Raw genomic sequence first — 21,562 nt, forward strand, 5'->3', positions numbered from 1 at the left:
GCATATACCTGTCATCTAAATACCAGGAAGGTGGAAGCAAGAAGATCAGAAGAACAAGGCGAACCTCAGCTACAGAACAAACTTCAAGGCCAGCTTGAGCTAAATGAGACTTTGTGTCATATTTATGAATAACACTAGGCAACCAAGTATCAATGACAGCACCTCAATCATCATCACAGGACAAAATGAAATTGAATGGCAAGACAGATTAGACCCCCCTGGGGATTCCAAATAAGTTCTTTGCTTTGTTTTGTTTCTTATTCTTCTTGAGGGAGAAGCCAGGTGGACCCTTAGGACTTGCCAGATCAATTTTCTTGTGCATGTTACAAAAAGAGGATGTCAGAGATAAATGCTTAACCTTTGTTAGCATGAATATAGTAAACAGAGAAGTGAAGCTCACGGGATTATGATTTGAGATTTGAAAAAAAGTTAAAATATAAACTATGCTAAATTTTAATCCAAATAAAGACCCCTAAGGATAACATTCCCTAGCTCATTTTGATTTATCTGTCTTGGTATAAGAAGTGTTATGCCCAGATTGTGGTGTCCCCCAAAAACCACCACGGAGTCTGCACTCGTATGCAAAAGCAAAGAGCCTTTATTCAAGCTCCATCTTGGATCCTCTGTCCATTTGTCAGTCTGACATAGTGGTGAGGTTGGAGAGCCACGAGCCCACTTGGGGTGGGGTTTCTATCATAGCAGAGGTTAGATGAGGCGATTTCTAAGGTTCAGGACCCCTGATTGCCTGACATTTGTCTACGGGTCTCTTGGTGATAGCAGATGTGTATGTGCTATGCTAAGGGACATTAGATGATCCTATGTATAATGACTGGGATGTTAGGTATTTCTCCTTGGATTATCCATTCATGGGCAGTGGCTGGTGGGCACCTCCATGAAGTTCTTCTTTAGTTTGGATGATGGACATCCCTCTAAGGTGTATTAGTTAAAACCTTGCTCACAGCATGATGGTACTGGGAGATGCTAGACATTTTGAGAACTTGGTACTTGAGGGAGGTCCTTGGCTCATCAGTGGCCAGCCCATAAACAGGTATACGATCATATTCCCTTTGTCTTTCTACCTTTTATTTTCTGGCCATGAGACAAGCAGTTTTGCTCTGCCATACACTTTCACTGTGATGAGCTACAGGGCTAATGAATGACGAACTAAAAATCTCCAAAACAGTAGTCCAAAATAAACTCTTTCTCTTTATAACTTTATTTTCTCAGGTATTTGCTATAGTTACAAAAAACCAACACAGGGTTCTCTTTTGCTTGTTTCCTTTAATACCGAGTCTCACTGTGTTTCCTGATCTTCCTGCTTCAGGCTCCAGAATGTTGCAATGACAGGTGTGTGGCACATGCCTGCCACATGGTTTTCATTGAACCTGGCCATATACAAGTCAGAGTTATCAGTAATATTTCTCTGAATCTTTTCCCCACACTTGCTAAAGCAAGGCCTTCAAGCTGAGGAAGAAGCAGAGACAAAAAGCACTATATCAGTATGTCTCCACAGAATAACTCAACCAAAGTCCAGGAACATTTCCCTTGGCCAGTCTGTAGTACCAGCTATTTCAGTCTTTTCCAACTTTGCTGTCTGGTAACTGAGATGTCAGCCTGATCCTGCCCCCTAGAGGCAGTGGTAACCTGTCAGCATGGGTGTCGGCCTCCTGAGAGCACTTTAAACAGGGACAGCTTTGGTTATTCAGAGCCTTTGTCCCACGTTGCTCAGAAGTCAAGCAAACCTCTCCCTCCACTGTCTTGGTCTTTTAAATGTGTGTCTGGAAATAAAGCAGTGCTCTAGGAAGGCTAAGTGTCCTGGTGTGGCCATTCCAATATGGATTTTCCTGCTTTTCTCACCACCACCCCAACCCTAAGTTTAAGCATATGAGTTCAGCAGTGAAACAGGGTTAGACTAAACGATTAAGTAGCCGGTCCTTTAAGACTTACCGTCCTCCACGCCCCATGTCACTACCCACCTAACTTCATATATACACATAGAAAACCTCAAAACAAAAAATAAAAAATCCAAACAAAAAATTGAGGAGGGGAGAATAACATGATCAGAATATATTATATGAAGAGGATTTAAGTAAGATAAAAAAGAAGGAAGGAAAGAAGAAAGGAAGGAAGGAAGGAAGGAAGGAAAGAAGGAAGAAAGGAAGGAAGGAAGGAAGGAAGGAAGGAACTCATAATCACGCTAATCCAATCAAGATTTGTAATATTAGGCAGAATAGTTAATACAATCCAGTTTGTTCTACACCTTCATTTTTTAAAAGACTTCCCAACCTTTTATTGAAAGAACAACTGGGTGATACTTAGCTTCACAGAACAGAGGCATGAAACTCATACAGAGATTCCCACTATGTACAGAGAATTGATGTATGGTTTAATGTGGCTTATCTCTGCCAAAATGCTGAAGCTTAATTCCACCAGTAGTGAGGTAGTAGTGCCTGTGAGACATTGGGAGTCATGTGGGATTGGCTTTCAATGAATAGGTTAATGTTTCTCTCTGTGTTGCAGCTCTTCCTTGTATATTTTCTCGAGATACTACGCTACCTGCCATGAGGCTGTCACCAGAAATTCATGCTGGTGTGATGCTCTTGGTCCTCCAGAACCCTGCTAAAATACCAACGTTAAGATATTTTGTTACAGCAATACAAAAATAGACTAAGATAAGAGAATCGCCCTGTGATAGTGAAATATCATCACTGGATAGCCAGGATGAGGGTTGAATGTGTCTGCTTCTCTCAGGCATTTACAATTCACTTTCTTGCTCATACACACACGTGATCACTGTTATGCCCAGTTCACGGCGTCCCCCCCCCAAAAAAAAAACAAGCAGGAGACTGAGTCCTGTATGTAAAAGCAAAGAGCCTTTATTTTTATTTAAGTTTGAACTCGGACACTCAGTATGTCCAATGCATTGACATGATCAGAGAGCCCTGAGTTCAGTTGGGATGAGGTTTTAACAAGAGCAGAGGTTGGAGTGAGAGATTGCTAAGGTTCAGGATCCCTGATTGGCTGACATTTGTCTGGGGGTGTCCTAGTGAAAAAGTGATGAGTGTGTGCTGACAGGTGATTTTATCTACAATGTTTCAGAACATTAGGAATTTCCATTAGATGGTCTTTTCCTGGGTGGTGCCTGGGTGGTCTCAGCTTGTGGTCTTTATATGAACCAGGTATTGCCTCAGGGTAAACTACTGAACTGGGGCCTCTATTGAGCTTGTCATGGCTGGGTTCTACATTCCCCCATCACTGTGAGGTAGAGACAGAAGGATCAGTTGTCTACAGGTCACTAATCTGCTGTGACTACAGACACAAGCTGCAGAGAAACAGGAAAATGCCTTCTTTTTTCCAGATGTTTGTGGGAGGTGGGGTGTAGGTACTAATGGCAATCGAGAAAATGAGCTAGAAGCTGCACTGGCACCCGCAGCAGTAATAAGCTTGCTTTCCTGTTAGGTGCTGTAAAATTCAGAGGAAATTAGCAAAGAAGCAGAGTGAGAAAAAAATTGGGTTTTCGTTGTCAACACTAACTTTGAAAGGGAGATAGATGATTTTTATAGGCTTATTAACTAGAAGATACAGCTGACCTCAGAAATAAGCAGATGTGTCTCTACCACAAGGAGACAGTTTTAGAAAAAATTTCATTTTGTTAGCTCCAGTTTATTCCTATCCGTGAGCACAAACTGCCTGGATTTCGACATGGCCTGATTGCAGAACTACATGTGGTGAGCCAGAGTACTGTAATAGTGGGGAACACAGATTCTGGAACATGGCTGTGACATTTAACTAGCTGTGCATTAATGAGAAATGTATTTAGTTTCTCTACATCTGTTACCTATATTCAGCAAATGAAACTAGGATGCCTAACTATGCAAGTATGGTAAGAATTATGTAGCATTATGTAAAATGTGCCTAGCACAGTTACTGGCACCTAATCATTCCAAAGATGGTTGCTGTTGACATTTTTGTCACCATCTCATTTTAAGTAGAAATCAGAAATCAAATATTTAGCTCTTCAGATGCAGAACTTGTCATAAATGTTTGTACTAAAAAATATTGTGGGCAGGAAACTCGCTCATTTAAGTGCTTGCTGTGCAAGAGTGAGGAGCAGAGTCCAGATCTTCAGAATCTACATAAATGCTAGGTAGGAGAGGCAGCCCACCTGAGATTTCATCCAGGGAAAGCAAAGATAAGGATCCCTAGAGCAATCTGGCTAGCATGACAAGCCATATGGTCTTATTGTGATTCCCAGACCAGGCCCCAGTGAATAAAGTAGAAGAGTGATGGAGGATGATTCCCAATATCAACTCTGGACTTGTGCATGCCTGAGTACTCATGTGCACATACGCCCACACCTATGTATGCCCACATACATGTAAACATGCTTAGAGACACATTCATAATGGATGCACACAGAGCACACACAGACAAAAAATAGAGGAAAGATTATTGTTAGGTGAGGATGATAGCACTCACCTGTAGGAGTTCAAGGTCCTGCTCAGTTATGAAGCTGAGTTGAAACCAACCGAACCTGTGCTATATGAGACTCTGCTCTTAAAAAATAATAATTGTTTATTCAAGCATCAGGTCACAAGTTGTTTGTAGAAATATTCAGTGTAAGAGCAGAAAAATGGCTTCTAACTTCCCAGCTAGGTTCTTTGGAGGAGGCAACAAATTAAGCTGCAATAATACCAATTAACAAAAACATAACCTGTAACTATATATGTACAAATGGAGTTCAATAAATTCCAAAACTTAAAGAAGGGCCGGTTAGTGAAAGCTTATATCACATTCAAAGCTACAGAAAAGAATAGTTAACAGGGGGCCCTGGAAGGATCCTGAGCTACAGAAAGCTGAGAAAATGGTATGCTGCATATAAGCTCCTTTGTTAAACAGATGTCTCACAGGTAATAAAAGTTGCATGTGTAATTTTACTATGTAGATTGCCTTTATTGATGTAAATTTCATTCAAAAAGGAAACTTTTACAGAAGCCCTCCTGTGTGCAGTTGCTGCCAATAATCAATCTGCAATATGTCAGAAGAGTGGGTTTTGGTGTAGTATATTCTGATCCCTTGAGGCCATATTTGGGGTGGTATCTAAAGCCTTAACAGCAGAAATCGAGCTGTATTACCTATGTGATTAAGAAACACCATCTTGAATCTCTTGGAAAACAAATTCCTGGCATGGCAGAAAGGTAGGATTGTGATACAGTGCTGCCACCTGGTGGCAGCAAGCACTAAAACATTTAACTGCTTCCAAATATTGGGAAAGGACTAGGCTGAAACTCATTAAAAGCTCTTGCTGAAGGGGTTTTGAACCCCTTCAGGCTCTAAAATATAAATAGAAAAGTAACTCCAAATGACTAATAAACCTGAACAAACTGCTTATCCCACCCCACCTCCCAAAAGCCTCAAATAAATAAAAACTAAAACAGCAGTGAAAGACCACTTTATGCCCAGACTGTTAAATGCTAAAAAGGTGATTGATGCTAATTGGTGGCAAAAATGTGGAAGAAAGGTAACTCTTTAACACTGCGGTCCAGAAATGGGAAGGCTATTATGTTCTAATGATAGAAATTTAGCAGCAGCAAGTATCTCGCCAAAGTGAAAATGTATGGGGATCGGTGATTCTGTGTCTGCTAGACCTCAGGAAATGTTTGCACTGAAAACGGTATGTTACAGAGATACAAATAATACACGGCACAAATACAAAAAGATGTATAACAGCATCACTGACACTAGTAAAAAATAGAGACATCTCAAATGTTTAGCAATAAAGGATTGGCTAATATTTCGTATGAATATGCTTATAAAAGCAAAAACCAACAGAGGTTAATGAACTAGAATTACATCTACAAGAATAAATCTTGAAAACAGCAGAGTGAAAAGTGAGAACAAGAAAAACATTCGTGGTATTATGTATATAAATACTAAAATAGAAAAGAATATTATCTGTGATGTTTTTTTGCTTGGAATCTGCTGTAATTTTACCAAATTCATGTTTTCATTATATAGTAATCAAAGAACAAATCAGAAGGTCATGTGTCATCAGTTGGCACAGTATGAAAGCTTCTTTTGGTTACATTACCAGGGACAGGTGTTAGACATAAAACATCGTTAGAAGAGGAAATCCTGTCTTGGGAACTTAAACCTCAGACAAGTGATTTCATCTTTTTTTTTTTTGTTTTGTTTTGTTTTTTTTATTAAGAAAAGGAGAAAAAAAAACAAGTTTCCACCTCCTCCCAGCCTCCCATTTCCCTCCCCCTCCTACCACCCTTCTCCCCCTCCCCCCACTCCTTTTCCCCTCCCTCTCCAGTCCAAAGAGCAGTCAGGGTTCCCTGCCCTGTGGTAAGTCCTAGGTCCTCCCCCCTCCGTCCATATCTAGGAAGGTGAACATCCAAACTGGCTAGGCTCCCACAAAGCCAGCACATTAAGTAGGATCAAAACCCCGTGCCATTGTCCTTGGCTTCTCATCAGCCCTCATTGTTCGCCATGTTCAGAGAGTCCAGTTTTATCCCAAGCTTTTTCAGTCACAGTCCAGCTGGCCTTGGTGAGCTCCCAGGAGATCAGCTCCACTGTCTCAGTGGGTGGGTGCACCCTTTGTGGTCCCGACTTCTTTGTTCATGTTCTCCCTCCTTCTGCTCCTCATTGGGACCTTGGGAGCTCAGTCCAGTGCTCCAGTGTGGGTCTCTGTCTCTATCTCCATCCATCACCAGATAAAGGTACTATGATGATATGCAAGATATTCGTCAGTATTGCTCTAGGATAGGGTCATTTCAAGTTCCCTATCCTCAGCTGCCCAAGGAAATAACTGGGGACCTCAGCTTGGGCACCTGGGAGCCCCTCTAGGGTCAAGTCTCTTGCCCACCCTAAAGTGGCTCCCTTAACTAAGAATTGTGGTTCCGTGCTCCCCTGTCCAACCTTCCTTTATCCCAATGCTCCTGTTTCCCCAAGTCCCCCCCTCCTTCCCTCTAACTTTTCTCTCCCCATCTCCCCTTACCCCATCCCACCCCACCCCCAAGATCCCAATTTTCTCCCCTGCAATTGTGTCTACTTCCCTTAGCCAAGAGGATATCTATATGTTTTTCCTTGGGTTCACCTTCTTACTTAGCTTCTTTAGGTTCACCTATTGTAGACTCTGTGACCCTTATTTACGGCTAGAAACCAATAATGAGTGAGTACATCCCATGTTCATCTTTTTGGGTCTGGGATACCTCACTCAGGATAGTGTTTTCTATTTCCATCCATTTGCATGCAAAATTTGAGAAGTCATTGTTTTTTAACGCAGCGTAGTACTCTAATGTGTATATATTCCATACTTTCTTCATCCATTCTTCTATTGAAGGGCATCTAGGTTGTTTCCAGGTTCTGGCTATTACAAATAATGCTGCTATGAACATAGTTGAACAAATGCTTTTGTCATATGATAGGGCATCTCTTGGGTATATTCCCAAGAGTGGTATTGCTGGGTCCAGGGGTAGGTTGATCCCGAATTTCCTGAGAAACCGAAACACTGACTTCCACAGTGGTTGCACAAGATTGCATTCCCACCAGCAATGGATGAGGGTACCCCTTCCTCCACAGCCTCTCCAGCAAAGGCTATCCTTGGTGTTTTTGACTTTAGCCATTCTGACAGGTGTAAGATGATATCTCAAAGTTGTTTTGATTTGCATTTCCCTGATCGCTAAGGAAGTTGAGCATGACCTTAAGTGTCTTTTGGCCATTTGAATTGCTTCTGTTGAGAATTCTCTATTCAGTTCAATGCCCCATTTTTTAATTGGGTTAATTAGCATTTTAAAGTCTAGTTTCTTGAGTTCTCTATATATTTTGGAGATCAGACCTTTGTCTGTTGCGGGGTTAGTGAAGATCTTCTCCCAGTCAGTAGGTTGCCTTTGTGTCTTAGTGACAGTGTCCTTTGCTTTACAGAAGCTTCTCAGTTTTAGTAGGTCCCATTTATTCAATTTTGCCCTTAATGTCTGTGCTTCTGGGGTTATACATAAGAAGCGATCTCCTGTGCCCATCTGTTGTAGGGTATTTCCCACTGTCTCTTCTATCAGGTTCAGTGTGTTCGTACTGATATTGAGGTCTTTAATCCATTTGGACTTGAGTTTTGTGCACGGTGAAAGATGTGGGTCTATTTTCATTCTTCTACAGGTTGACATCCAGTTGTGCCAGCACCATTTGTTGAAGATGCTTTCTTTCTTCCATTGTATACTTTTAGCTCCTTTATCAAAAATGAGGTGTTCATAGGTTTGTGGGTTAAATTCCGGGTCTTCCATACGATTCCATTGGTCAACTTCTCTGTTTTTATGCCAGTACCACACTGTTTTCATTACTGTAGCTCTGTAATAGAGTCTGAAGTCAGGGATGGTAATACCTCCAGAAGATGCTTTATTGTATGGGATTGTTTTGGCTATCCTGGGTTTTAGTTTTTCCATATAAAGTTGATTATTGTCCTCTCAAGATCTGTGAAGAATTTTGATGGGACCTTAATGAGGATTGCATTGAATCTATAAATTGCCTTTGGTAGAATTGCCATTTTTACTATGTTGATCCTCCCAATCCAAGAGCAAGGGAGGTCCATCCATTTTTTGGTATCCTTTTCAATTTCTTTCTTCAATGTCTTAAAGTTCTTCTCAAATAGATCTTTCACTTCCTTGGTTAGATTTACCCCAAGATATTTTATGCTGTTTGTGGCTATCGTGAATGGTGAAGCTTCTCTGATTTCCCTCTCTGCTTCCATATCCTTTGTGGATAAGAGGGCGACTGATTTTTTGGAGTTGATCTTGTATCCTGCCACATTACTAAAGGTGTTTATCAGCTTTAGGAGTTCTTTGGTGGAGTTTTTGGGGTCGCTTATGTACACTATCATATCATCTGCAAATAATGAAAGTTTAACTTCTTCCTTTCCAATTCGAATCCCCTTGATCCCATTATGCTGTCTTATTGCTATTGCTAGAACTTCAATCACTATATTGAAGAGGTATGGCGAGAGTGGACAGCCTTGTCGTGTTCCTGAGTTTAGTGGAATGGCTTTGAGTTTCTCTCCATTTAATTTGATGTTAGCTGTCGGCTTTCAGTATATAGCTTTTATTATATTTAGGTATGACCCTTGTATCCCTAATCTCTCCAAGACTTTTAACATAAATGGATGTTGAATTTTGTCAAATGCTTTTTCAGCATCTAATGAAATGTTCATATGGTTTTTTTCTTCCAGTTTATTTATATGATGGATTACATTGATAGATTTTCGTATGTTGAACCAGCCCTGCATCTCAGCAATGAAGCCTACTTGATCATAATGGATAATTTTTTGGATGAGTTCTTGGATTCGGTTTGCCAGTATTTTGTTGAGGATTTTTGCATCGATATTCATGAGTGAGATTAGCCTGTAATTCTCTTTCCTGGTTGAGTCTTTGTGTGGTTTTGGTATCAGAGTAACTGTACCTTCATAAAAGGAATTTAGTAATGACCCTTCTGCTTCTATATTGTGGAATACATTAAGGAGTATAGGTATTAGCTCTTCTTGGAAGTTCTGGTAGAATTCCGCATTGAAACCATCTGGTCCTGGGCTTTTTTTGGTAGGGAGGTTTTTGATAACAGCTTCTAATTCTTCGCCACCAATAGGTCTGTTTAGATTGTTCACCTGGTCCTGGTTTAACTTTGGTATATGGTATTTATCTAAAAAAGTGTCCATTTCCTTTACATTTTCCAGTTTTGTGTTATACAGGCTTTTGTAATAAGATCTAATGATTCTCTGAATTTCCTCTGTGTCTGTGGTTATGTCCCCCTTTTCATTTCTGATCTTATTAATTTGCGTATTCTCTCTCTGCCGTTTGATTAGTTTGGATAGGGGTTTATCAATCTTGTTGATTTTCTCCAGGAACCAGCTTTTTGTTTCATTGATTCTTTGGATTGTTTTCTGTATCTGTGATTTTTGACAACCAAACATGTTACATAAAATGGAAGAAACCCCACCAACTTCAAAGTAAAGATTCTTTAGCAGATGAAAGGAAAGAGAATATGACTGGGAGGTAGATAAAGGGATTTTAACTGAATGCAATTGAAAAAAAGTGGAGGTTGAGGGAAGAGACTTGGAGGAGAGAAGAAGGGAGGGGAAATTGTGAACAGGCTGGAAATAATCAATTAATTTAAAAAGTGTGTGGTGGGTTGGGAGATCATGAAGAACAGAGGAAGAGCTCTTGGGAGTAAGTGAAAAGGATAATGGAATGCACATGGCATGGAAGCAGAAGACAGGAACATTTCGAAGAAGGCAGAGGATCAGCAAGAGGAGGGTAGGGAGGACAGAAGAGGACACTGAGCAAGGAGGATGAATAAGAACAAAATATAGAACATATGTATGAAAGTGACGCAGTGAATTCCATCACTTTGTATCAAGGGAAAATAATCTTTCCCTGTATCACGTAGCATGTTTTAACTTAAAATTAATTTTCAAAAATATTCTATCTCAAAAAGAAAAGAAAACAAACAATTCTCTTCTATCACTTGAATTCCCATATCTAAAATGTCTTGGACCATAAATGTTACAAATTTATCATTTAATATTTGCATATACATTAGATACATTAGAGAAGGAAAACAAGTCTGAATAGAAAATTCATTTATGATTTATCCACATCTTATAAACAATCAGAAGTTCTATTATTTATTTACTCTATGAGGAATTGTACACAGGGCCTTACACTTGTTGGGCAAGCACTCTGTCACTGAGCTACATTCCCAACCTCCGAACATAATCTTATATGATATTTTACCATGTTTGCGTTTTTATTGCAACAGTTCCTAAGAAGCCGGATGTAGAATTTTCCATCTGTAGCCCCCTCCAGTACCCAAGATATTTCAATTTTTATACCATTTCAGACATCCAGATTAAGGTTCTGTAGTCTATGCTCCTTTCTCTGCCCTGTTACTAACATAAGACACTGGGCACTTAGACCTGTTTGTTTATTTCTGAGGCTGATTCGTTTCATCCACTGCCTACCAACTTCTGCCACAGCCTTTGTCTGCATGGGAGGTGTCATTTCTTTCACTATCCCAAGTAGTCTGGACTGTGATGTCAGGCTGCCAGAAGGTGGCAGCAAAAGACTATCTATTAGAAAAAGTCCTCTGGCTGGCTATGCTAGAAGAGAGAACAAAGTTAGTTTTCACAGCTAGGCCCCCACCGTCATTCAGGACTGATCCAATGTAGTATCACTGTAGCTGAGGCCAAGAGACACAGCAGGCACGAGGTAATCAAGAATCACTTCTAGGATGCCCAATTCCAATGGAAAAGGAAACTTGGCCAGTTAAACTCGTTAAACATCTGGACCAAAGTAAAACAACTTCTTTGGGACATAGAGTATTTGGAGAAAGATGCTTAATGAACCTCCAGTTAGAAAAACACAAGGAAAAAAAAAAACGGGACAAAGGTTTTGGAATGATGTCTGTGCTGATATTTTCCTTTCATCTCCAGAATTGCTTTCTATTTTTTTCCTTATGACCCTCTGCCCCTGAAAGGCTGAGCTATGTAGTCTTAAAGCCAGAGTACATCAGAATTTGAAAATTAGAGGGGAATCAGAAGAGAAAACTGAGTGTGCATGAGGTTTTTTTCCCACGTGTTTCTCTTTATAATGTTGCCTCAGCCAGAAGCTGTTGCAAAAAGCCCCTCTTCTTCAAGAAGGTTCTGCTCTAGACTCTCCCTCTCACTGGCAGCAATCGGTCCTCCCCATCATCTCTTCTGATGTAGGATGCTGTTGTCTCCTGCACTGGTACAGTGTTCTTCATCTCACCCAGGCTTTGTTCATTAAAATCTCTGTAAATAATCTTTCCTTACTGTATCCTACATGATGTGGTTTATGTGATATTATTATGACACTGCCTGACACAGCATATCTAAGTTACCTTTTTCATTGTGGTGACAAAAGCCCTGACAAAGCACCCATATGGAGAAAGGGTTTCTTTGGCTTCACAATTTGAACATACAAATCATATGAAGTCATGGCAGGGAAGGCAACAGTGGTGTCCAGGGGCTTGCTAGGGTTAGGTGCTCTGCTCATTTCTCCTTTTTATTCAGTCTGGAACAGCAACCCATGGGATGGTGCCACACACATTCAGAAATCTTACTACCTTAGTAAAGCCTCTCTGGGAGTGTCCCTACAAACACACTGTATTATATATTTTCTGTTGTTATAACAAAACACTGGCCAAAAGCAGCTGGATGGATGAAAATGTTTACTTGACCTATAACTGCACACCACGGTCGATCACTGCAGGAACCTGAGGCCGATGGCAAATCAGAGCCCATGAAGAAACATTACTTCCTATTTGTTTGGGACTTGTTCAGTTTGCTTTTCATACCCCAAGACCAGGGTGACACAGCTCACAGTGAATGGACCCTTGCTCATCTGGCCTCACAGGCCTTCTCACAGACCTATCTTATGGAGGCAAAGTTTCAATTGAGTTTCCTTCTTCCCAGATGACTCCAGTTTGTGTCAAGTTGACAAAAACTAATCAACACACACACCAAGAGTTTTGTCTCCTACACGATGTTAAAGCCTGTCACAATAACAGTAGTAACCATCACATTACACCTAGATAAATTATTTGTCCCCTAAAAGGAACTCAGCTAAAGGTAAGGATACCAGAAATGACCCACCTGGAGGACTATAAATTTTTCAGTTTCAGTAGAAAAGAAGTCAAAAAAGTAGATGCAGTTAAAGCTGAAAGTTATGAGTAAAACTTGAAACATGACTCCCCCCACCAAAGTTGTCCTCTAACTACCACGCAAGCAGTATAGCATGTATGAGCCTGCACCCTCACCTGCGCACACACACACAGGCGCGAGCGCGCGCGTGCACGCGCACTCTCACACGATTATGATGATAGCTGATGGCTGGCTGGAGAGATGAGATGACCTAGCAAATAAGAGCCCTCGCTGCTCTTACAGGGAACCCAGGTTTAATTCCCAGCATGCACATGGCAGCTCACAACTATCCATAGTTCCAGTTCCACAGATTCCAATGGCCTCTTCTGACCTCTAAGAGTACCAGACACATACAAAGTGAACAGACATACATTCAGGGAAAACAATCATACACGGTTAAAAATAATAACCATAAAGTCAGAGACAGGCCTTGCTCCAACTGTTAGAAGTCCCACAAGCCTTAAAATGAGAGCTTGTGCCTATTCTTATTACAGCTTATTATGCTATGTTTGATTATATCCCTGGGAGACCTGCTCTTTACTGAATGGAAATGGAGGAGTGAATGGGGGCAGAGAGAAGATGTGTTGGGGAAAGGCTAGGAGGAAAGGAAGGGGGTGAATACATGGATGTCAGAATGCCGTACATGAGAGAAAAATAAATTTTAAAAAAATTAAAAGAAAAACAAGATAAACAAAAAATAACAATAAATAAAATAAAAAATTTAAAGTCCCAAATCAATCTTCTACTCAATGAAGAGGGTTAAGCTATAGTTTGAGGCAGAAAGTACTATAGAAAACAATTAAAGAAAACTGACCACAATCTAAGCAAGAAGTATGAATTAGAATGAGGTTAACAGCATTCTGGGTCCATTTGGTAAATATTTAAAAGGTTTGAAAAATCATTGTACCATGACATTCAAATATGGGGGTGTCAAAGAAAACGTAAAAAAAAAAATAAAGGCTTAAGAGACATAAAATTGAGACTACTAACTTTCCAGGCGAAAGATAACATGTCATTGAAGAAATACACTGTTTTGTCCCCTATGAAAGAAAAACATACGAGTATTTTAAGTGTCAGAAAGGGAATTTTGTATGTCAATATTAGCTGAGTGTGCTGGTTGGTTTCTGTCAGCTTGACACAAACCTAGGCATACGTTGGAAGAGATTGGGCTGAGAGGGTATGTGGGAGGTAATGAAAGAATCAAATGAGACCATCTCTTCAGATCCATCTCCTTTTCCTTTTCTTTTTTTCTTATTTTTTATTGAGCAATACATTTTTCTCCACTCCCCTTCCTTCCTCCCCCTACCCTTCTACCTTCTCTTGACCCCCGTGTTCCCAATTTACTCAGGCAATCTTGTCTTTTTCTATTTCCCATGTAGATCCATGTACATCTCTGTTAGGGTTTCTGGCCTCCTGGATCATCATTTACATTTTCTGCGTAGAAAAACTCTTATGTTTGTATTAACATGAGGGCAGTTGGGATAAAGGGTACCACGTGAAAAGTATGAATCCTTAAAGATTACAGTAAGAATTAACTGGGAAAAGAGGCAAAAGCAAATAAAAGATTTGGGGGGGGGGGACTGAAAGGGAAGGTAAAAGTTAAAGTCCCCACCCAACACTTCACATCCCACTTCTCTTCCTCTGAAATAAACAACTCAAAAAGTTCATTTCTGGACATATTTCTGTACTTCCACAGTTGTAGCATAAATGTGGTTTCTTGCCTGTACTGTTACTCTCCCCACAATCAAGCCTTTATTACTTTGCCATAGAATGAGATCTTCATTCTCAACTGAAGCTGGGGTGTCTTTTTACTGGAATTCCGTTCTATGTGCACAGCCACAGAACAACACAACAGATTTTTCTCTCTTGCAGTTGGTTATGTAAAGCCTAAGAATAGCACAATTAATAAAAACCCAGAGACAGATATTGGGTTTCAACCTGAAGATCAGAAAAGCAAAGCAGCCAACTGCCGGCTCTTACCTCTACCTCAGTCCAAAAGTGGCGATCTTGCCTCCAAGAATCTTCAAAACGAGACTGTGAATGAAACCTGTCTCCTCCCATTTTATATTCCTCTCCAGTGCTGGGATTAAATGCATGCACCACTACTACCCGGTTTCTGTGGCAAATTAGTGTGGCTACTGGGATTAAAGGTATATGCCACGACTGCTTGACCTGTATGGCTGATCAGTGTGGTTGTTTTACTTTCTGGTCTTCAGGCAAGCTTTACTTATTAAAATACAAAATGAAATATTACTACATTTTTGTCTAAAATAAAAAAGAAGGCTATAACTAATATAAGAAAAACTACATACAATAAGTACAAAGAATATATATAATATATAAGGCAATAAATACATCAACAATTGCTGGGGACCAGCCTCAGCAGAGAAGTGGGTCTTGAATCTGGGATATCTGGAAGGCGAAGTGAGTACAGGAACACAGGATTCTGATGTAAGCTGACAGGCTATCAGCTGCAGGGCAGGTTCACAAAAATGCAAAGATTCTTTGAAATCAGAACATCATTATTCATCATATTTCCCCAGCTCCCCAAGCCCCATGCCAGCCACTACACTCTTAACTCTTAGCTGAGTTAATCTTGAAACAACTTCTGAAGCTCTCATCTCAGAGGCTAACTACTTGCAGTTTACAGAAGCATAGTTCAATGGGTTTTACTCCATTGTCGTACCTTTCCCATTGTTGTTCCTCACAATCCCAATACATATCATTTTGATTTATAGGGCCATAGGCAGTCATCCCTACAACCCTAGGTCCTTCAGAAACAGTATTCATCATAGCTAAGTTCCTTTCTGTTTCAGTATAATTTTTTGCCAAGTTTCATAATCAGGCAAAGAACAATTTCTGCACTTTTCTCAAATTTCCCCAATTCATTTAGTGCCTGTCCATTCTATCATATCAGGAAGATTCATATTATTGTACAGCACATCCATTCTTTCAGAAGCTACTGGTGTGGAAGGAGAAAAGAACATGAAGAACAAATATACTAGTAGAATTGCTATAGCCAGAATCACTTGTAACATTGACAAATGCGTATGCAGGCATCATAAAATCGGTCCTTGGGGCACGTAGGTGTTTTCTCCTTGGCTGAAACATGATTAATAAAAACTCAAAGAGAGAAATTGGAATTCAGCCTGAAGATTTGTAAAGCAAAACAGCCAGCTAGTGGCTCTTACCTCGACCTCAGACCGAAATGGCAATCCTGCCTCCTGGAATCCCAGAATGAAACTGGCCTTGAGTGCTGCCTTCCCTTGTCCTATATATTCCTCCCTAGGACTGGGATTAAAGGCATGTACCACTGGAATTAAAGGCATGCACCACCTGATTTCTAGGCCAACTAGTGTGGCTACTGGGATTAAAGATGTGTATCATTAGGGCTACTGAGATTAAAGGTGTGTTACCATAGTCTGATCTCTAAGGCTGACCAGTGGGACTGTTTTATTCTCAGATATTCAGGAAGTCTTTATTTACTAAAATAAAATTGAAATGCCACTACATTTAGCCCTCAAGTAACATGCCCATTTAGCTGCCACTGGGTTACCTGGAGGGAATTGCTTCCTGCATTGCTATGCTTTGCCATCCCTGGCAAACAATGCCTAATTCACTTTTTAGTCTAGTATTTGACAAATTAAGAGAAAATTATCCATATTTATCCTATCTTGGTGAGTCCAAAATCTTGTACTTAATTTACTTTCTATCATAACTTGCTTTCTGCATTTGGTAAACAAGGAAAAATATAACTATCTAGTCTTCAACTCCCTCACAGACCCAAGAAGGAAATAATATTAACTAAGTAAGCAGGAAGTGTGAACAAGTGACTTCCAAAAATGCAAGTAATGATAGAAAGAGCTAGCTGCCAGGACAGTCAACCAAAGTTCCTCTGCAATGATGGGGTATTCATATTTAGCCTACAGGCCTAGTTTATCTGACAAACTATTCTGTGAATCAGGATATTCTGAAGGATTTGTCTTGACAATGTTTGGCAGTCACTTTCTTTTGTGTCTTGCTTGCCAGATTAGGGCAGCACACCATAAGCGGTAGAGGCAAGGGCATTTTCTTGCCAAAAGGGCTAGCAATCTCCATAAGGAATCTTTTTGATGCCTATCATCCTCTTGAAGTAGAATCATGCTGCCAAAAGTCGACATGTCTCACTGTTGAAAAAAGTCTAAGTTCTTAAAATATTTTTAATAGATAGACAACAGAATAGTTTAATTTTTGCCTAATACAAGTAGATTAAGTATTACAACTGTAATTCTTGCTTGGTAAGTGTTTTGTTATTTGTAATTTTACTATATTAAAGTTAAAACTTTCATCTTTATTTAGACAGAAAAAGAAAGATGATATGATGATATAGAATGCTCTTCTGTATATGTGTTGCTTTTATTGGTTAATGAATAAACCTCTTTCGGAAAATGGCTTAATAGAGTAAAGCCAGGAAGGAAATCTGAATATATATATATATATATATATATATATATATATATATATATAGAGAGAGAGAGAGAGAGAGAGAGAGAGAGAGAGAGATGGGGGGGTGGAGTTGAGATGTCATGTAGCTGAGATGCCAGAACATTACCAGTAGGCCACAGCCTCATGGCAATACATAGATTAATAAAATGGGTTAATTTAAGATGTAAGACCTAGCTAGGAATATGCCTGAGTCATTGGCCAAACAGTGTTAATTAATATAATTTCTGTGTGATTAATCTGGTCTGGGAGGTTGGGAAACGAAAGCACAGTCTGTGATTTCACCAAAGGAATATCTTTTCTAGGGGCAGTTCAAATGAATATCTATTATAATAACATTAACTGTGATTAGAGAATTCTAGGAAGAAGCAACAAGGAAGACATTTGGTTGGTATGGGTAATAGGGAATCTCAAGTACCTTTGGAATCTACAAGACTGCAATACAGAGCTCTGGAGCAGCATACCCTAAGAGATGCCTGCACATTCATGTTCATTGCACCATTATTCACAATAGTTTAGATATGGAACCAGCCTAGATATTCAACAGAAAATAAAAACAATACAAGCAATAGAGCTTCATTCATCCATAAAGAAGAGTGAAATTAATGTATTTGCAAAAAGATTTATAGAACTACTAAAATATGGAAATACAAGGTGAACTATGTAGGGAGTGGAAAGGATTTAAAAGAAGAGGGGTTGGGAACAAGACAGTGTAATAGATGGAATATAACCTATGCTATTTTTCCTCTCATATTAGGATTCTATATTAATATACATGTATATTCTTATATGCATATGTAAGGTATGAAAGCAGGAAATTTTTTGGAGAGAGGAAGGCTGTCAACAGTAAGAAAGGAGGGAAAATGAGGAAAATTGCATTATGTACATAAGCAAAGTATAATGATATATATGCATGAAATTGTCATAATTAAGTCTACTATTTTCATACTTACTATAAATAATAATAAATTAAATTTGTAAAACAATTGCATGAAGAAAATAAGATATGGACCTAGAAGACAATTGGGCAAAGAAATATTTTAATAATTAGTTTTATATGTCAATTTGTCTGACCAAAATGCCAAGATTTTTTTAATCCTCTCTAAAGGTGTTTTTGGAGAAAGTTATCATTTAAACTACGCTAACATTTAAACCAGTGTTCTTTGGATAAAGCAGATTGCCCTCTATAGGCTGGGTCGACCTTTCTACTTGGACATGTAAATAAATCAAAAGATTGGCCTCTCTAGGAAATATTTTTCATCCTGATGACCTTCATACTTGAACCTCAATAATCACATGCACCCATATCGTAAGTCTTTGCATCTCTGTACCTATTATACTGCATCAATTTCTCTTGAGAATCCTAGTTAATTTTTAGGGGTCTTATTTAAGTTAAGCAGAAACATAATATTATTATGGAAGAATGAAAAGTTTTTTCTTTAAGGAGTAGAATCTCATTAAAGGAGGAAGGTCAAATAAGTGTAAAACACTTACTGTAGACCCATGACCCTGTCTTCTATCCAAGATAAAGGAAAGGTGGTTTTCTGTCACTAACAATTTTGACTGTAATGATAAACACAACAAATAATGATCCTGGTCACAAGTACAGTAAGGCTTCTCCTGATTATTCCCCCATATCTATCTCTAAAAATGAATTGACAGAAGACAGCAGGGTCAGCTTCTCTACATCTGATCCCTGAAAAAAGGCATAAATCAGGGACCCAGCCTTCTAAGATATGTCATCCTCTCTGAACTCAACCTGCCACACAAGGTATTCTGAACAACCTTCTGCTAGTTTAGGGCAGTGCTTCTCTAACTCTAACATATAAATGAATTACTAGTGGATTGCTATTGCTAAGAAGGAGATCAGATTTTGTAGGTCTAGGGTGGGGCCTAACAAGATCCCAAGCAACACCTAGTGTCCATGGATGTTAGGTTAGTAGTCAGGCTTTGAAGAGTAGGTTAGACAAATTTTGTAATAAAAATTTAAAATAGTTATCTGAAGAGCTAGGCAACATGCTTCCCATAATTAAGAGAATCATCTTCTGTGAACACTTTCATGTTGGGTGCCATTGTAGGTAATAATAGCTGGTTGAGAACTAGACCTGTGTCCATTGGGAGGGCAAAAATAAGGCAATACGCTATACCAGAAACTCCCCAGATCTTGTCTTCTTGAAACACTTGACATGGTTTGAAACTAAGTACAGAGTCCTGGCTTTATTGTACTGGCACAACAGCAACAGACTCTGCAGATCTAAAACTTATTGTTCAAAATAAGTTGGCATTAGTTGTAAACTCCCTTTGTCCAGCTAACTCTAATACTTTCAGTAAGTACCGGAGCTAAGAATGACAAATGTATCCACATGTCCATTGTTTTATTCAATGTCATTTCTTTTTCTTACTGATTATTTTCAACTAACATCAACAGCCTGTGCCAGCAGAATTTATCCCTGGTCCCATTAATGGGATATCCCACTTGTGTTGTGGGATGACTAAAGCTTGGGAGACAAGAGTGTATTAACCCCCATTTCAGTGAAATGTGCTGCTGGGCTAAATATAATTTGGTTTCCCATGAGAAGTATCCCACGAGAGGGAGATAGTCTCATGACAGTCTACATTTTTGAAGTAGTCAGAGGACAGGTCTTATCCAACCAATCTTAGAAATATTTATTGAAAATCAGTGAGCCAACATAGAGAAAGACCTTTTTGCTAAGAAGAACATAATTGTCTGAAACATCAAATACAGGCAAGGGATATACATGTTGGAATCAGCTAGGGACACCACATTTGCTGCTTAGCCAGGTTGGAAGCTATGTGGGACATTCAGCAAATAAATGAACTAATATCTCCTCTGAAAATTCAGGAAAGCTGACAGTTGGCATACCCTAGCTTAAAGAATCACATGTAACTGTCAGGGGGATCTTAGTTCTGCGTATTCAAAACCAGTGTCAGTCTGGGGAATAAAAAATAAAACCAGTAGTCCCTGTTTCAGTGCTGAGGAGTTCCATCTGGACCTGTGAGTGAGTGCTATCTAGGGACGGAAGAGAGCTCCCCCAGTTCCTGCTGCAGGGCTGTCTTTCTTACACACGACCCCCCCCCCCCAAGCCTGCCCTGTTGTCTGCAAGGTCCTTTGCTCAGGAACAATTTCCTGCTCCTACACTAAGTCTACCCACACAGAGGGGTGAGTACCTGCCTACCGGGCAGGTCTCAAGGTCCCCTACAAGGGAGCACGAGCACCTTCAGCTTCTGCTGCAGGGTCTCCTGTGTTCTACTCGACCCCGTCTTGCCCCCCATGTTTGCCCTTTTGTCCTCGGTGTCTTTGGGCTACCAGGCATCCCTGTTTCAGTGCTGAAGAGTTTTATCCAGACAGGAACAGTTCCTGCTTCTGCACTGAGGAGATCCACCCAGAGAGTCAGTCACAGCAAAGACTGGACCAAGACACCAGGCCTCTCATGGCTCCATTTGAAGGAAAAGATGGGCAGGTGCCAATGCAAGAATTCCTCCAACAACCTGAAAGGCAACATGACATCACCAGAATCCAGGGATCCCTAAATAAGAAGAATTGAACACCCTACTCTGGAAGAAATCTACTTTAAACAGAACTATATGAAAATAATAGAGGACCTTAAACAGGAGGTGAAAAACTGCCATAAAGAAATACAGATGACAAACAAAACGTTAGAGGAAATGAATAAATCTCTCAAAGATACCCAAGAAAAACAAGAAAAACAAGAAAAAGCAATCAAACAGGTAAGGGAAATGCTTCAAGACTTGAAGAATGAAATGGAAGTAATGAAGAAAATACAAACCGAGGGAAGGATGGAGATGGAAAATCTGGGTAAATGAACAGAAACTACAGAGACAAGTATTACCAACAGAATACAAGAGATAGAAGAAAGAATCTCAGACACTGAAGATACCATAGAGAAAATAAACACACTGATCAAAGAAAACAGCAAATCCAACAAATGCTCATCACAAAACATTCAGGAAATCTGGGACACAATAAAAAGACTAAACATAAGAATAATAGGGGTAGAAGAAGGGGAAGTACAGCTCAATGGTCCAGAAAATATATTTAATAAAATTATAGAAGAAAACTTTCCCAACCTAAAGAAAGATATTCCTATGAGGGTTCAAGAAGCATACAGAACACCGAATAAACTGGATCAAAAAAAAATCTTCTCACCATATAATAATAAAAACACAAAACATACAGAATAAAGAAAGAATATTAAGAGCTGTAAAGGAAAAAGGTCAAGTTACTGATAAAGGTAAACCTATCAGACTTACACCTGACTTCTCTATGGAAACCATGAAATCCAGGTCCTAGATAGATGTACTGCAGAAACTAAGAGACCATGGATGCAAGCC

This window comes from Microtus oregoni, unplaced genomic scaffold (genome assembly GCF_018167655.1).
Source record: "Microtus oregoni isolate MIOR12 unplaced genomic scaffold, Mior012 000073F_000, whole genome shotgun sequence".
Lineage (NCBI taxonomy): Eukaryota > Metazoa > Chordata > Mammalia > Rodentia > Cricetidae > Microtus > Microtus oregoni.